Source organism: Schistocerca nitens, chromosome 6, assembly GCF_023898315.1.
Source record: "Schistocerca nitens isolate TAMUIC-IGC-003100 chromosome 6, iqSchNite1.1, whole genome shotgun sequence".
In the NCBI taxonomy this organism is placed as follows: Eukaryota; Metazoa; Arthropoda; class Insecta; order Orthoptera; family Acrididae; genus Schistocerca; species Schistocerca nitens.
In genome coordinates this window covers 598,422,599-598,440,287 of record NC_064619.1, presented here as the reverse complement: position 1 = coordinate 598,440,287, position 17,689 = coordinate 598,422,599, and the positions used below count along the sequence as shown (strand labels likewise).

The window sequence follows — 17,689 nt, the reverse complement described above, 5'->3', positions numbered from 1 at the left end:
ATTCAGAAGGACGTAGGTTGCAGCAAGTACTGGGAGATGAAGAAGCTTGCACAGGATAGAGTAGCATGGAGAGCTGCATCAAACCAGTCTCAGGACTGAAGACCACAACAACAACAACAATGTATTAAGACGTCGATATTATCTTCTCTGCAAGCCGGCCATTTCATGCTGTCACACTCACGCACATTCTATAATGTTCATGTACCTTACTTCGCAATATTTACAGCTATTTTGTTTGAACTTTGATAATCTGAGGTTTGAACCATGACCTGTGTGGCTGAGTACTTGATATTAAGACTATATTTCAGCTGTAGTAGCATTAAGTATTGGTAGAATTTTCATGCCATTTTTAGTTGTGGCCCCCTAAATTGTGGAACACTACCACTTCTGAATCTGCATCTACATATCTGTACATTATATATAATTATTTCCGTTTAATAAGGTTTTTACAGCAATGGAGGATGGTCACACAATCGTATGCTCACAGGCAATGTGTTGTCATATGCAGTAGGTGTTTTTTGGTCATATTTTCGTAGATGTCCTGCATAATACGATAAGCATCAGACTGTGTAGGTATTTTAATGAATTACACAGACATTTTAAATGCGGCTATATTTAATTTGAAGCATCATTATTTTCCTGCCTGCATTATCTTTATTCACCCCCCCCCCTCCCTCCCCCTCTCCACCTCTCCTATCCCTGCTTATTCTGTTGATGAATGAAACAAACGTTGGGTGATGACGTTGCACACATTATCAGACTGAATACACTTTATGTATTTAGACACTGTTACAACGTAAACATTACATTTTATGGCGTAATTTAGAATATTGCGGCACAACAGATGTGGTAACGCAATTAATTATAGATTTTCAAAGCTTCTTTTGTACTTAACTTCTAGGTGGCCAATAATTCTTTAGCGTCTGTTAGTGATTTTCTTCTGGTGATGCATTTTCTCCCCCTTCCACATGACACATACTTCAGAAATCACAAACACAGTGAGACATGTGTGGAAAATAATTTTGACGTAAACATTCTGTGATAATCTACATAAACATTAATTTTTTTATAGATACTGAATACACTTTGCGCATTTAGATACTGCCACAACACAGAGATTTCATTGTCTTTTGCATTTTAGAATATTCTCACATCATTGACGTGGTGAAGCAGTTTATTAGTTGTTTACAGCTTTTTTCTTGTACTCAACTCTACTAGGTCCTAGATAATAGATGTAAACATCTCACTGTCCGTGTTGCCAACGAATTTTGCAGACATTGTTAAATACTGAGACACCATAGAAAGTGGTTAATTTTAGGCTCTTGTCTTAAACCAAATGTGTTTCATAGAACGAACCGACAGTGGGAATAATTCGTCGTACAGAGACAAACCTCTGTCGCTTTTTTAACAATGGATCCGTCTGTTGTGACAATAAGCAATTGCGATATGAAATAGGACTTGACTGTATTTCGCTTTTTCAGGGTTTTCAGAATAGTGTGTAAGGCGAAACTCAAGTTCAACAAATACGAATTCCTAATTCGTTATTTATGTTTTATAAGCAAATGTCGGGTTTTAATTATTTCTAGAGAAATATGCTACTACTCACCCGAATGTTCCACGACTTCGGCACGACTTCCAGGAATACGAGGTTTCAGCGAAATGTAACAAGCATAATAGCTTCAGCACTGCGGATACTGGGTCTCTCGTCCCCAACCTTGACATTTGTCTTGTTTACGACAACCGCAAATGTCGTAGCTGCAATATGTCACTGGAAACGAATTGCTCACAATTTCTGCGTGAGCACTTTTCTTTTCCCTTGCCCAAATTGTAATGTAAGTTATATAACATTTTGTGAGTGGTTATGAACAACAAGAAGTATTGGCTGACTGTAACCAATGAAGGTACGTTCTTTCAAAGAAGTGAAACAAACCATTCATTGTAAACAGACTTCTGTTTAAATGTCGTGGCAAGTAATTATTAATATTTTGATTTCTTTGGCACTTAATACTTTAACTAAAAATGTTAAGCATCCATTCTGCACTTTATTAACCGAAATGTCGCTCCCATTTTGGACCTTTGGCAGAGTACATAGATGTCGAAACGCGTTACGGTACACAGAAAAAAATACATTTTGTTTGGCAGAAGGAAAAGTTTACAAACCCAAATTTAAACACTCATTTTATAAATTTAAATGCAGAAGTTCTTGCTACAATGTATTGTGTTTGCTCCAGACGCGAAAACAGTTGAGATCCTAATTTTTACGTAAATTAATTACTACTTACAATTACTCGTTTTCCAGCCTGAAATCTGGTCTCCTCTCATCTGGTCATAGATAAGATGTCACACAATCACTTCGCTTATGAAACATAGACACATTTTCAAGTCACACTTTTTCTCTTAATTCCATATTTCGATAAGCTAACTGCTGTAACACACCACTACTAATGTAGCAGTTACTGCAGATTTTCTTTCGAGAACTATAATTTCTGTTGCAGCAATGTTTTCATTTGATGTCTCTTTTCCGAATATCTTACGTAAATATTGTTAACCAAACGAAGGACATAATAATAACTGTTCCCTTCTGGTCTGTTTGTAGCCATGCATGTATGAGTGTGTGTGTGTGTCTGTGTATGTGTGTTTGTATGTTTCCAAGTGTGCATCAAACTATTTTTTTTTCAGCATTTAAGACTGATTATGCCTTTCAGCGTTCAGTCTGGAGCATAGTCTCCCTTATAAAATTCCTCCAGTGCTAACATTGGTGCCTCTTCAGAATGTTAAGCCCATTACTTCAAAATCATTCCTAACCGAATCCAGATACCTTCTCCTAGGTCTGCCCCGACTCCTCCTACCCTCTACTGCTGAACCCATGAGTCTCTTGGGTAACCTTGCTTCTCCCATGCGTGTAACATGACCCCGCCATCTAAGCCTGTTCGCCCTGACTGCTACATCTATAGAGTTCATTCCCAGTTTTTATCTGATTTCCTCATTGTGGACATCCTCCTGCCATTGTTCCCATCTACTAGTACCTGCAATCATCCTAGCTACTTTCATATCCGTAACCTCAACCTTAATGACAAGGTAACCAGAATCCACCCAGCTTTCGCTCCCATACAACAAAGTTGGTCGAAAGATTGAACGGTGCACAGATAACTTAGTCTTGGTACTGACTTCCTTCTTGCAGAAGAGAGTAGATCGTAGCTGAGCACTCACTGCATTACCTTTGCTACACTTCGCTTCCAGTTCTTTCACTATGTTGCCATCCTGTGAGAATATGCATCCTAAGAACTTGAAACCGTCCACCTGTTATAACTTTGTTCCTCCTATTTGGCACTCAATCCGTTTATATCTCTTTCCCACTGACATTACTTTCGTTTTGGAGATGCTAATCTTCATACCATAGTCCTTACATTTCTGATCTAACTCTGAAATATTACTTTGCAAACTTTCAATCGAATCTGCCATCACAACTAAGTCATCCGCATATGCAAGACTGCTTATTTTGTGTTCACATATATTAATCTCACCCAGCCAGTCTATTGTCTTCAACATATGATCCATAAATCATATGAACAACAGTGGAGACAGGTTGCAGCCTTGTCTCACCCCTGAAACTACTCTGAACCATGAACTCAATTTACCATCAACTCTAACTGCTGCCTGAATATCCATGTAAAGACCTTTAATTGCTTGCAAAAGTTTGCCTCCTATTTCATAATCTCGTAGAAAAGACAATTACTTCCTTCTAGGAACCATGTCATATGCCTTTTCTAGATCTACAAAGCATAGATACAGTTCCCTGTTCCACTCATAACACTTCTCCATTATTTGCCGTAAGCTAAAGATCTGGTTCTGAAAACCTCTAAGAGGCCTAAACCCACACTGATTTTCATCCAATTGGTCCTCAACCAATACTCGAACTTTCCTTTCAACAATACCTGAGAAGATTTTACCCACAACGCTGATTAAAGAGATACCTCTGTAATTGTTACAACCTTTTCTGTTTCCATGTTTAAAGATTGGTGTGATTACTGTTTTTCTCCAGTCTGATGGAACCTGTCCCGACTCCCAGGCCATTTCAATTATCCAGCGTAGCCATTTAAGACCTGACATTCCACTGTATTTAATGAGTTCCGACTTAATTTCATCCACCCCAGCTGCTTCATTGCACTGCAATCTATTGACCATTTTCTCCACTTCCTCAAATGTGATCCTATTTCCATCACCATTCCTATCCCATTGTACATCGAAATCTGAAACATTACTGATCGTATTTTTACCTACATTGAGCAACTCTTCAAAATATTCCCTCCTTCTGCCCAAGGAATCCACAGGATTCACCAGCAGTTTTCCTGGCCTTTCCAAAATACTTGTCATTTCCTTCTTACCTCCCTTTCGTAGACTGCTAATTACACTCCATAATGGTTTTCCAGCAGCTTGACCCAAAGTCTCCAACCTGTTTCCAAAGTCTTCCCAAGATTTCTTCTTGGATGCTGCAATTATCTGTTTGGCTTTGTTTCTTTCTTCAACATAACTTTCTCTGTCTACATGAGTTCTAGTATGTAGCCATTTTTGATATGCCTTCCTTTTCCTTTTACAGCCTACCTTGACTGTGTCATTCCACCAAGCTGTTTGCTTCATCCTACCTTTACACACTACCGCTCCAAGACATTCTTTAGCCACTTCTGGTACTGTGTCCCTGTACCTTGCCCATTCCTTTTCCAGTGACTGTAATTGACTACATTCAACTAACTGGTACCTTTCTGAGATCATTGTTATGTACTTGTGCCTGATTTCCTTATCCTGAAGTTTCTCCACTCTTATCCTTCTACATATGGACCTGACCTCCTGCACTTTCGGCCTCACAATACCAATTTCACCTCAGATTAAATAATGATCAGTGTCATCAAAGAATCCCCTGAACACACGTGTGTCCCTCACAGCCTTCCTGAATTCTTGATCTGTTATTATATAGTCAACGACAGATCTGGTTCCCCTGCCTTCCCAAGTATACAAGTGAATGTTCTTATGTTTAAAAAAGTAGTTTGTGATTACTAAGCCCATACTGGCACAGAAATCTAAGAGTTGTTTCCCGTTCCTCTTGGCCTCCATATCCTCTCCAAATTCACCCATAACCTTTTCATACCCTTCTGTTCGAGTTCCAATCCTGGCATTAATATCACCCATGAGCAGAACACTGTCCTTGTCCTTTAACAACTACATCATTGAGTGCATCATAAAAACTATCCATCTTATATTGATCTGCCCCTTCACAACGCGAATATACTGACACTATCCTACTTTTCTTGCTAGACACTGTCAAATCTATCCACATCACTCGTTCGTTTACATACAATATTGCAACTACGCTCGGTTCCATTTCTTTCCTGATGTAAAGCCCTACACCCCATTGTGCTATTCCTGCTTTGACTCCTGATAGGTAGACCTTGTATTCTCCCACTTCCTGTTCTTTCTCAACCCTTACCCGAATGTCACTAACAGCTAAAACGTCCAGCCCCTTCTTACTTGCAGCCTCTGCCAGCTCTACCTTCTCCCCAGGGTAGCCCCCATTGATATTAATAGATCCCCATCTCATTACCATTTGTTTGCCAAGTCGTATCTTAGGAGTCCCTGGTTTGTCAGTTAGAGGTGGGACTCCGTCACCTCCAAAGGTCCGAGGCATTTTGCTGATTGTTGCCAGCATCATATTTAAAGTACCAGGGAAGCAGGTTGCTAGCCTTACTTGCCCCGAGTTCCATTGAGTTTTACCCCTAACGGTTGAGGGACTAACCGGTGGATTTGGTAGTCTTTGCCGTATGAGCACAAAGGTGACCACGACTCAGAATATGTCCGAGATGCCAAGCCTTATTCCAAAGTAACTGGTATCCCGACTGACGGGACCACTTACTTGGCCACTCATACGTTGCCCGTGGTTCATGAACTAGGACATGACAACAGAAACCCACACCATGAACCACATTTTTTTAAAATATGTAATATAATATTAAGATATTCGGGAGGGTAGGGTTCTGGGTAGTCAGGGACGACGCTGTAGAAAGCTGAATGCGGATCCCATAGTTATCAGACTGTAGATAACAAGTCATTGGGGTTTGTATGGTTGGATTTTTGGTTTAAAGGTTACTTAGAGTGGACCATGGAAGAGCGAGGGGAAATAATTGCAAGGTATTATTCTTATGATCATTTGTTGGCGTGTTGTTCTACTATTTTGTCTATTAATGTAAATTGTGAGTTGTTTTCCACTTAAAAGTAGTCAGACAAAAGGGCTTTCTTCTCTGATTAGGTTTCTGTGTATGGTAATTCTCTTTTAGTATCAGGGAGTGTCTTTTATTGTATATTTTGACTATTTTCATGTCTCCTTCACTACAGATTGTCTTGTGATTATGTACTCTGAGATGTTCAGCAAAAGTAGAGTGGTTTGTCCCGTTTTTCCCTGCTGTCATGGGTTCTTCGTATTTGTCATTGAACTTTCTACCTGTTTGCCTCCGATACCTCCCATCACAAGAGTTACATTTCAATTAATGTATACCTTCTTTTTTGTACGTGTATGTCTGTTGTCAGTTTTAGATGATATTTTTTCATAGATTTGTCTATTGCGTATGCTATGTTTATGCCTTGTTTTTGAAAATGTTAGTGATTTTATGTCTGAGTTTGTGTTTGTATGTCACTGAGTTCGATATTCTATCTTCTCTTGTATTTTCCTGCTTACTCTGTAGATTTCAGCAGCAGAAACGAATTACTATAAGTAGTATCTAAAAATTAGGATGTGAGGTGTTTTCTAATCTACAAGTATCGCTTGTAAAAACAAAACTGTATTGCACTATATTAAATCCACTCAAAATGCCTAAATGTAAAGTGAAAAGCGTTTGGAGCAAATAAAATAGATTGCACCAAGTAAAAGGCGTTTGAATTTGTAGAATGAGTATTTATGTACTTGCTCACGCAAACAAACCTACCAAATTTAAGAGTTTATCTATGGAGTAGAAGGACCTGTCCAGAAGAAATGATTTCAGAGTAGATTTATAATCTGCTTTGCAGCTGAAGAGAACCACTGGATTGATGCAAGAGACGTAAACGTAAAAGATTTCTCAGGAAGGCTTCTGTAGTCTAATCACAGTTTTTAATCTGAAATTTGAAATATATCTGAAATGAATAGTTTGTAATGAGACTGTGTTATTAGTTTTGACTTATGGGACTGAAGAATGCAGTTTAAATACAAAAAAATTAAGACCGTGCATTGGAAAGTTGCATGTTTGGTAAATATTAGGAGTGATGGGAAACACACAGAAATGCATCTGAGAAAACACTGAGGTGGACGACGTCATTACGAAGATTATGGTGGAAGGTGGACAGATGATATTTTAAATCATGCTTTGATTAACGAATCTGAACAGTAACGGTTGCTGGTCGTCGTGACTGTGCACCAGTCTCTCTTTATCCCGCCTTAATGTCACTGCACACTATTGCGACAGTCTTCCTGTCGCAACATCACAGATTTATCGTACAGGTGCTATCCAAGGCCGTCCTCCTCTTGTTTATGATCAGAAACAGGTAGCAACTTATCCATACAGTTGCGATTACGGACGGTGATAAATTGACAACATCTAGCAACATCAGATTATCAGTCTGCAGTGGAGATGTACACTAAGGTCTACTTTATTTATCGACGCGTAACTCCATTCTCATTTATTAATCATGTGTCATCATTCTGTCATTGTTAAACTACATAGTAACAATACGTTTACTTCATAGAGTCATACAACAGTATCCTGCCGGCAGTGTTATATCTACAATATCGCAGAGTGCTGCAGTAAATGACGATCTAAACCACAAACAATCTTCCGGTGTGTTGCGGAGTGTACATTGTCTGCTGCTATCATTTACTGTCTTCCTGACCCATTTGTGAGTCGGGTGGATGGGTTCCAAGTTAAGCCTCTGAATAAGCTCGAATTCTCTGCTTTTCTTGTCGTGGTCGTTTTGCAAGCCGTGATTCGATGGAAGTAATACGTAGCCTCTCGGAATATTAATAATAAATCACACACTTTTGAATACTGCAAGTCTTGTAGGGTCTGAAACGTGAGGTGGATGGCCATTTCTGCGATGCTTTCCCGCTTACTGAACGAACCACTGCTGTTAACACACTACTGTTATTTACAACTTTCTATTTCCTACACGATTATCCAAGAAAAGGTGTTGCCGGGAACGCGTATTGCAATCACTGATCACCTACTGCTGACAAATTTTTCTACACAGTGAGTTTTCTTTCCTTTCAACTGTTAGTTTTGGATACGGTGACTGTTACAATGTTAGCTCGCACCATATGTCTCATAATATGTTTTAAATAGCTTCCTATTGTTAACTCTCAAAATCTTCAAAAATTTTCAGTGTTTTCATCCTTTGGGTAGTTTAATCATTCCAGTTTTAATCTGCCAGGAAGTTTCAGATCAGTGCACATTCCGCTGCAGAGAGAAAGTTTCATTCTAGAAATATCCCCCAGGCTGTGACTAAGCCATGTCTGCGGAATACCCTTTCTCCCAGGAGTACTGGGCACCTCTTCATTGACATTTTGATTTCCTGCGGACCCTGTATGGAGCCGTCTGTATGCAACGTATGGTGGACAATGCAACTGGAGTGACGTCACAAGTTCTTTGCGACGCCCGTCTTTCTTGTGGGTCCGGGGACAAGTCCACGTGACATGTTCGCAGCAGCGTCGGAGCATTTCACCATAGCAAATTGCGATGGTGCTATGAATCAAAATCTGACCTTTCCTCCGTATCGATGACAAATCCGAATCACTGTCAGATACTAAATCTACCATCCGTTTCTGACAGCAGAAGTATTCCATACAAAGGTTCCTTCATGTTGCCTCAGTTGTTTTGCTGTAGCATCGTAACTACATCAGGAGGAAGGTAAGCCATCGTTATCTACGAGTAACGGTAATTTCGCGAGATGTATGTGGAAGATGCTTCCCTCTGTCCGTAGAATGAACAGTTTTTGCACTTTAGCAACCACCACACTGTCACACTGTAATATACGCTCCAACAATCATAGCGTTCGATGCGGAAAACTGATGAAAGTTTCTGTGATGCTTCCCCATTTGCTAAACGTACCACTGGTGTCGGATCTTCTTATCTCTTCCATAAATCCAACTTTTTAAGGGTCACAGACGGCGTACCAGCGGGGATCAGTAGAAAGAAGTTACTATTTTGTCGGTGAGCTACTTTTCCTTTGGACCTCAGCTCAGTGTGTCATCTGTCTTTGCCCTATTAGCTTCATGTGGTCATACCACTCGCTCTACACTCCTACCTCGGCACATCTTAAGCTTGTGTCTGTTTCTCATGCTTGTAAGCGAACAGTTATCATCGTAATAACAATAATAATGGATCTTTCCAGCATATCATGAACAAAATGTTACATTTGTCTAGACTGACAAGGGGAGGCCGCCAATTGTGTAATTCAGATTCGATTCATACTGCGCATAATAAATGCTCATGGCCGGAGGTGTAATGTGGCAAAGCACCAAGACGCACTTCTCAGCCGTTGTCGAGAAAATCGACGGTTAAAAGAAACCGCTGCGGTGAAATACTCTCTACGATTAATAATTTTCTACAGCATCGTGGCGCAGCGGTAAGCGCTCGGGATCGTAATCCGAAGGTCACCGGATCGAATCTCGCGCCATGAATTTTTTTTTTAGTATTTGTTTTTTGTAATTCAAATGTGTGCACACACACACACACACACACACATGTATATATATATATATATATATATATATATATATATATATATATATTCCCGGCAATCTGTTGCAACAATTATGCATATAATAAGTTGTCGAAAGTCGTTTGTCGTGGAAAAACTGGCGACTTCGAACATCATGATGTTTTCCGCAAACAAAGTTGTATTTCATAAATGTTATTAATTGTTCTCATAATGTTAACCACGTATAGTTAACGGAAGACGTAGAAACGATATTCCGAAACGAATACATATAGCGTAAGTCAAACATTCGAATTAGAATAGAGACCCCACGAACACAAATTTGCTGTGGCAGGTATGAAATATAAACTCCGTTACTCGCTCGTTACACTTGAAGGACAGGTGTTGAATGGGCCGAAACGAGCCGCCGCATAACAGCGTAGTTGGCTGCTAACTTCGAAAGAAGGTAGATGCGATCCCTAGCGCAACTTATAACATCGTCGAAAATTGGTGCGGACGTGAGAGCTTTGGTACACCCTGTTAAACAAACGGAAAAATGGAGGCGTTACAATTGGAGAGCGATCTGCCTTCACCAACATGCATAAGCAATTCACAAAAAACTAATAATAAAAAAAATTGCATGGGGCGAGAATAGATCCCGCGACCTTCGGGTTACGAACCCGAGCCCTTACCGCTGCGCCCAATACGCTGTAGACAAATATTAATCGTAGAGAGTATTTCACCGCAGCGGTTTCTTTTAACCGTCCATTTTCTCGACCACGGCTGAGAAGTGCGTCTTGGTGCTTTGCCACATTACACCTCTGGCCATGAGCATTTATTATGCGCAGTATGAATCGAATCTGAATTTCACAATTGGCGGCCTCCCCTTGTGAGCGTTAACTGCAGTACCCTGCATGAAGCTTAGATCCTGTTCAGAGCTTCCTCCACTCCAACACAATTTTTTTCGGATCTTGCGACTTTCCTTTGTACGACGTTATTCGTGAACAGTGTCAAGCAGCTTTATTTTACACTGAAGCGCCAAAGAAACAGGCATAGGCATGCATATTCAAGTACACGGATATGTAAACAGGCAGAATACGGCACAGCGGTCGGCAACGCCTGTATAAGATAACAAGTGTCTGGCACAGTTGTTAGATCGGTTACTACTGTTATAATTTAGGTGAGTTTGAACGTGCTGTTATAGTCGGCGCACAAGCGGTGGAACACAGCATCTCCGAGGTGGCAATGAAGTGGGGACTTTCCCGTAAGACCATTTCACGAGTGTACCGTGAATATCACAAATCCGGTAAAACATAAATCTACGACGTCACTGCGGCTGGAGAAAGATCCTGCAAGAACGGTACCAACGACTGAAGATAATCGTTCAACGTGACTTGAAGTGATGTAGGACGCCTAATACGTCTAGATAGGACTCTGACAGGCGATACGTACATAAGTAGCCTGTCTGATCACCTGCATCCACTCGTGTCCATTGTGCATTCAGACGAACTTGGGCAGTTCTAGCAGGACAATGCGATACCCCACACGCCCAGAATTGGTACAGTGTGGCTCCAGGAATACTCTTCTGAGTTTAAACACTTCCACTGGTCGCCAAACTCACCAGACATGAACATTATTGAGCATATCTGGGATGCCTTGCAACGTGCTGTTCAGAAGAGATCTCCACCTCCTAGTACTCATGCGAGTCTATAGACAGCCCTGCAGGATTCATGGTGTCAGTACCCTCCAGCACTACTTCAGACATTAGTCGAGTCCACGCCACGTAGTGTTGCGGCACTTGTGCGTACTCGCGGGGTTCCTACATGCTGTTAGGTAGGTGTACCAGTTTCTTTGGCTCTTCAGTGTGAATCACGAACTGTTGCGCTCCTCTAACACTATAAAAGATCCACTGTGATACCTTAACGAAAACTTTTTTTGTGACAATTGGATAGCGAGCGATAGAAACAGACTGACATTGATACACTACACATCTCAAAAGAAGTTTCGCATCACCGCAGTTCCCACAACTCCTGAAGATAGACGTTGACTGTGGATTGTTCAGAGATGTCACTAAACCCGCCAAAAAATGTAAACAACCATACACTAGCAGCGCCTATTAGACGGAGGGGGTCCGACAGCCGATCAGTTCCAGTCATTCCACCAGGAAGGAGGTACACGGCTCGTTTTGTCTGTAGTTCAGCGATGCCTAGACGGTCAGTACCGCGGTTAGATCGCATCTGCATTGTTACTTTGTACCAGGAAGGGCTCTCAACAAGGGAAGTGTCCAGACGTCTCCGTGTGAACCAAAGCGATGTTGTTCGGACATGGAGGAGATATAGAGAGACGGGAACTTTCGATGACGTGCCTCGCTCAGGCCGCCCAAGGGCTACTACTGCAGTGGCTGACTGCTACCTAAGGATTACGGCTCGTAGGAACCCTGACAGCAACGCCATCATGTTGAATAATGCATTTCGTGCAGCCACAGGATATCGTGTTACGACTAAAACTGCGCGCAATAGGCTGTATCATGCGCAACTTCACTCCCGACGTCAATGGCGAGGTCCATCTTTGGAACCAAGATATTATGCAGCGCGGTACAGATGGGCCCACCAACATGCTGAATTGACCGCTCAGGATTGGCATCACGTTCTCTTCACCGATGCGTGTCGCAGCCAGACAATCGTCGGAGACGTGTTTGGAAGCAACCCAGTCAGGCTGAACGCCTTAGATACACTGTCCAGCGAGTGCAGCAATGTGGAGGTTCCCTGATGTTTTGGAGTGACTTCATGTAGGGCCGACGTACGCCGCTGGTGGTCATGGAAAGCGCCGTAACGGCTGTACAATGCGTGAATGCCTTCCTCCGACCGATACTGCAACCATATTGGCAGAATATTGGCGAGGCATTCGTCTTCATGGACGACAATTCGCGCCCCCATCGTGCACATTCTGTGAATGACCTCCTTCAGGATAACGACGTCGCTCGACTCGAGTGGCCAGCATATTCGCCAGGCACGAAACCTATCGAAAATGCTTGGGATAGATGGACGACGTTACCCACCAACCACTCTGAAGGATCTACGAGGAAACGCCTTTGAGGAATGGGACAATCAGGACCAACATTGTCTTGATGAACTTGTGGATAGTATGTCACGACGAATACAGGCATGCATCAATGCAAGGGGACGTGCTACTGGGTATTAGAGATACCGATGTGTATGGTGGTACGACATGCAATGTGTGGTTTCCATGAGCAATAAAAAGGGCGGAAGTGATGTTTATGTGTTTATGTTGATCTCTGTTCCAGTTTCCTGTACAGGTTCCGGAACTCTCGGAACCGTGGTGATGCAAAACGTTTTTTGATGTGTGTATTATAAAACTCTCGTGCTCTCAACCAACAACTATTAAATTAGCAGTAACAACTTAGACGCGAAGAAAACAAATAATTAAAGGCCATGGAAGTCCTTACGTACGGCGCACCAACTTGATTGTGCTAGGAACGACGCAGGGAGGAGAGGACTAACCAAGGCATTGCAGAAAACATCCCAGCATTCAGTTGTAATGACTGCAAAAAAGGTGTCGGGATTTTCCAGAGGAATTTTGAACAACACTCCTTAAAACGCCTACAGCGCATGTAGCGTTTTCACGTGATAATGATACAAACATTTAGGGTATATACATCTCTACTGGTTTCATTTGCAACAACGATCTCCACAAGAAAAAAAAACTGTATACAACAATGGATTAAAAATACATTTTCGTCAAATACGACATGCTAATTGTAGAACATTCATTGACGTTTACTGTTTCTCGCCTGTGAATATGGTTGTTATAACTGGAAATGGTAGAGAATAAATATGAAATTGTACACCTGATGGTGCAAATGCACTCTTTCCACTAGTCAATAGCCGTAGAAAGACACCGGTTAGAAGTTTCATAAAAGTTTAGGGGTTGTGGAGTATGATAAATGTGCCAGTATGATTTAGGGATAGGTGATCTGTTTAACGACAGAATCCAGATTTGTAAGAGAAGACGAGAAAACTCCCTTCCATCCACTACTGCTTCTTACGTGTGTACCGTGAAATCGCATAAAGTTGTCTCCCGTTACGTGACATGAAGTGAACAGCAGAAACGTGATAACTGCTACGATAATGCCTTGCTACTTTACCTGGATGTAAATGCTCAGCAGGACCGCAGCACCGGGGGCTCTGGAGATATCATTCCACTGTCACGACTCCACTCACTGTGTTGCCTGAAGCAAAATTCGCTGCGTGTTATCAACGCGGATACCACTCGAAATGACTCGTTCGATAATTACCTGTGATCAGTGAGACAATCGATTGCATGGTGAAATATGTTTGTCCTCCAGTTAATGTAGATTTGATTCACATTTACTACACACGGATTTCAGGCAGCAGCTCTCGCTATTATTCCTTTCACTGAGGACAGCGTATATTTTATCCTTCCTTTCTTTCCAAAGCCGGCCGCTGTGGCCGTGTGGTTCTAGGCGCTTCAGTCCGGAACCGTGCTGCTACTACGGTCGCAGGCTCGAATCCTGCCTCGGGCGAGCATGTGTGTGATTTCCTTAGGTGAGTTAGGTTTAAGTAGTTCTAAGTCTAGAGGACAGATGACCTCAGATGTTAAGTCCCACAGTGCTTAGACCCATTTGAACCATTTTTTTCCCGAAGGAGAACCGTACCAGTCTATGATCTTATTGTAAATGTTTCTTCACTACCTCGTTCCCACGTGGCATGGGTTTTTTCATCAGCACATATAAAATAGTTGTGAGCACTGGACAAACCTGCTCCAGCTGTGTGGTTACTTTATTTAACAAGCACGACCGGTTTCGTAACGTTAGTTACGTCATCGCGTGAAGGCAGTTACAACACGATGCTGGAGTGCAATTGCTATTAATCTTTCCCCCGAATCCTGGAAGACGCTTAGCCGTCACCTGCTGTGAACACGTCTGAACTCAGGTGACAGCTGCACGTGAACTACATCCGCAGCTTCACGTGCGGCTGTCACCGGCCCGTAGCTAAATTTCACAGTGTGAGCAACCACGCGCCTCATGGTTCTTGTACAACTGAATATGGGATTATAACTGTGAAATCCAGTCATGATTTTGAACCCGTAACACTATTTACAACTGAAGTGGTTAATTATCTGACTCTACAGAAAAATATAAAAATACAGTAAATGAAGTAAGCAAATGTGGATGCTCACAGTTGAAAAATTAGACTGACAGAAAATGCAAAATGGCAAAGCAAGGATGCATAGAGGACACGTGCAAGGCTGCAGGGGTATTGAAGCGATCTTTCGAACGAACAGAAGAGACCGAATGAATACGCAGCGCTTAGATGCCAAGCCAGTACTAAGCAAATAAAGGAAAGCTGAAAGGTGGAAGGAATATATGCAAGGATTTTACAAGGTAAATGATTTTGAAGACAAAAAATGGTTCAAATGGCTCTGAGCACTATGGGACTTAACATCTGAGGTCATCAGTCCCCTAGAACTTAGAACTACTTAAACCTAACTAACCTAAGGACATCACACACATCCATGCGCGAGGCAGGATTCGAACCTGCGACCGTAGTGGTCGCGCGGTTCCAGATTGAAGCGCCTAGAACCACTCGGCCACACCGGCCGGCTTTTGAAGACACTCTTATAGAAAGGAAAGAGAAAACAAATGATAGGATGGAAGATATGATACTGCGAAAAGAATCTAACAGGGCACTGAGACTCTAGGTGGAAACAGGACTCCTGGAGTAGATGACTTTCAGTCAGAATTATCGAGATCCTTGGGAGAGCTAGCCGTAACGAAACTATCGCACCTGGCATGCAAGATATATGACATAAGCGAAACACCTCTGAATCCAGTAAGAGTGTGTCAGTTCCAGTTTCAAAGACGTCAGGCGCCGACTGTTATGAATATTACCAAGTTACTAGTTGCTTAAGCAGTAGTGCAGTCTTTGATGTTGTAAGGCATCGATATTGTACTCCTTATTTATCGCTGGCTTCTGGACCTTCGAGGCTGAGCGCGCCTTTACTCTGAGAGAGAACTGTCTTGCTGTATAATGATTTTGCGCATAGCCCCGTCGCTAATAAGCAGTATGAAGGAATTGGTAGAAAGTGTAATTAAGAGTGAATGTGTTACGTCTTTTCGTAGAAGATAGGTGCTCGGGTAATTCAGTTGTTCCGAGAAGAGGCGCGCGGGATTAATAATAAGATTTATGAGTAAAAGAGTGTCGTGTCAGAGAATAAGTATTTTTCGTGGAGAAACACTTTGACAGTAGAACGTAAATAAAAAGGCTTCGTGATCAGTTCTTACCTGCATCATCCGAATGAAAGTGCAATGTAGAAATGGTTGTTTCAGTGTGAATATAGAACAAGCCTAAATGTTACTAAGGGACTCGATGGGCGTAGGCACTGTTAGTGAAGTGCGTTAGGTGACAAAGGGAAAATGAAACAAAGAAATTTTATTTGTACTGTTATTATTGAAAATTACATTTTCCATTTTAGAACTGAACAACTTTAATATTTAAAAAGTACACCGAGGTGACGAAAGTTGTGGGATACCTCCTAATATCGTGTCGAATCTTCCTTCGCCTGGCACAGTGCAGCACCTCGATGTGGCATGGACCCAACAATTCGTTGGAAGTCCCCTGCAGAAATCTTGGTCCATGCTACCTCTATAGCTGCCCATAATCGCGAAAGCGTTGCCGGCGCGGGATTTTGTGCACGAACTGACCTATCGATTATGTCCCATAAATCTTCGATGGAATTCATGTCGGGCTCTGGGTGGTCAAATCATTCACTCGAATTGTTCAGAATTTTCTTCAAACCAATTGCGAACAATTGTGCCCCGGTGACACGGCTCATTGTCATTCATAAAATTCCATCGTTGTTTGGGAACACGAACCCCATGAATGCCTGTAAATGGTCTCCAAGTAGCCTACCATAGCATTCTCCCTTCAATGATAGGTTCAGTTGGACCAGAGGAGCCAGTCCATTTCACATAAACACAGCCTACACCATTATGGAGCAGCCACCAGCTTGCACAGTGCCTTGTTTACAATTTGGGCCCACAGCTTTGTAGGGTCTACGCTACATTTGAACACTACCATCAGCTCTTACCAACTGTCACGACTTATGCACCACTTGTTAGCAGCAGACACAGTGGCTGCGCCAAAGACTGAGACGGCGTGGAGTTTTACAATTATTTATTCAACTTTCTTTACAATTTCTCCCTCGTCGTCGCCGCCCAGGCCTGCGGATCCCTCCGCCTGGCTGCTGCTGTGTAGATTCTCCGACAATGCGCGCAACGCGCCCTGCTGATCACACTCGGGAGCCTCAGGCCACCAGTGCTCCGCTGAAACCAGGATGCCCTGTGGTTGGGATGAACTCGTCGCCGCCCGGCGCCCCAGTACGGGCACGCCCACGGAGCCACGTCGCCATGAGGTCAGCTGCCGACGCCTGCTGCACCGGCGGCTCCGAAGCTGTCAGTCGCGATGTCCGCGACGTACCGTCATGGACGGGCCACGCGCCGTGGGGCCTGGTTGCCGTGAAGTCCGGGCGTCAGTCCCCGGCAGCGCCTGTGACCAAGACCGCGCTGCGGCCGGTCCTGCTGGAAGTTCTCGCTGTAGTTAGTCAGCCATGGTGTCGACCGAACTCGGGCCGACTTCCAGAGCTGAAGTTGACATCTGGCGGCGAACGGATGGCTCCTGCGAGCTGGAACAGACTTCTGGAATCATCACCTACGAAGATTGAACATTCGGACAAGGACCACGTCTATCCTCTGATCCGAACTGCTTCCTAATGGCTTCTGTCTGTTGCTGCCTGCGCTCCACTATTTATATCCAGCAGGAGGATTTTTTTACCCTCGGTGGTAGCTTTTTGTTATTACTCCCGCAGTATATTTCAGCGTAACTTAACGTGCTGACCTCACTTCCCCTTACTCAGCACTCTCCAGGCTTTGTTT

General features: G+C 42.7%; 1 protein-coding gene across 2 annotated transcripts in view; it reads right to left on the bottom strand.

The window, feature by feature from the left end:
- LOC126262903 (monocarboxylate transporter 1-like) overlaps positions 1-13,949 on the bottom strand; it is a 96,568-nt gene extending 82,619 nt beyond the window's left edge. For both annotated transcript variants that reach the window (XM_049959804.1, XM_049959806.1), the window contains exon 1: positions 13,880-13,949. The gene's annotated coding sequence lies outside the window, so the exon portion shown is untranslated. The remainder of the gene's footprint in view (positions 1-13,879) is intronic.
- Positions 13,950-17,689: the final 3,740 nt, after the last annotated feature.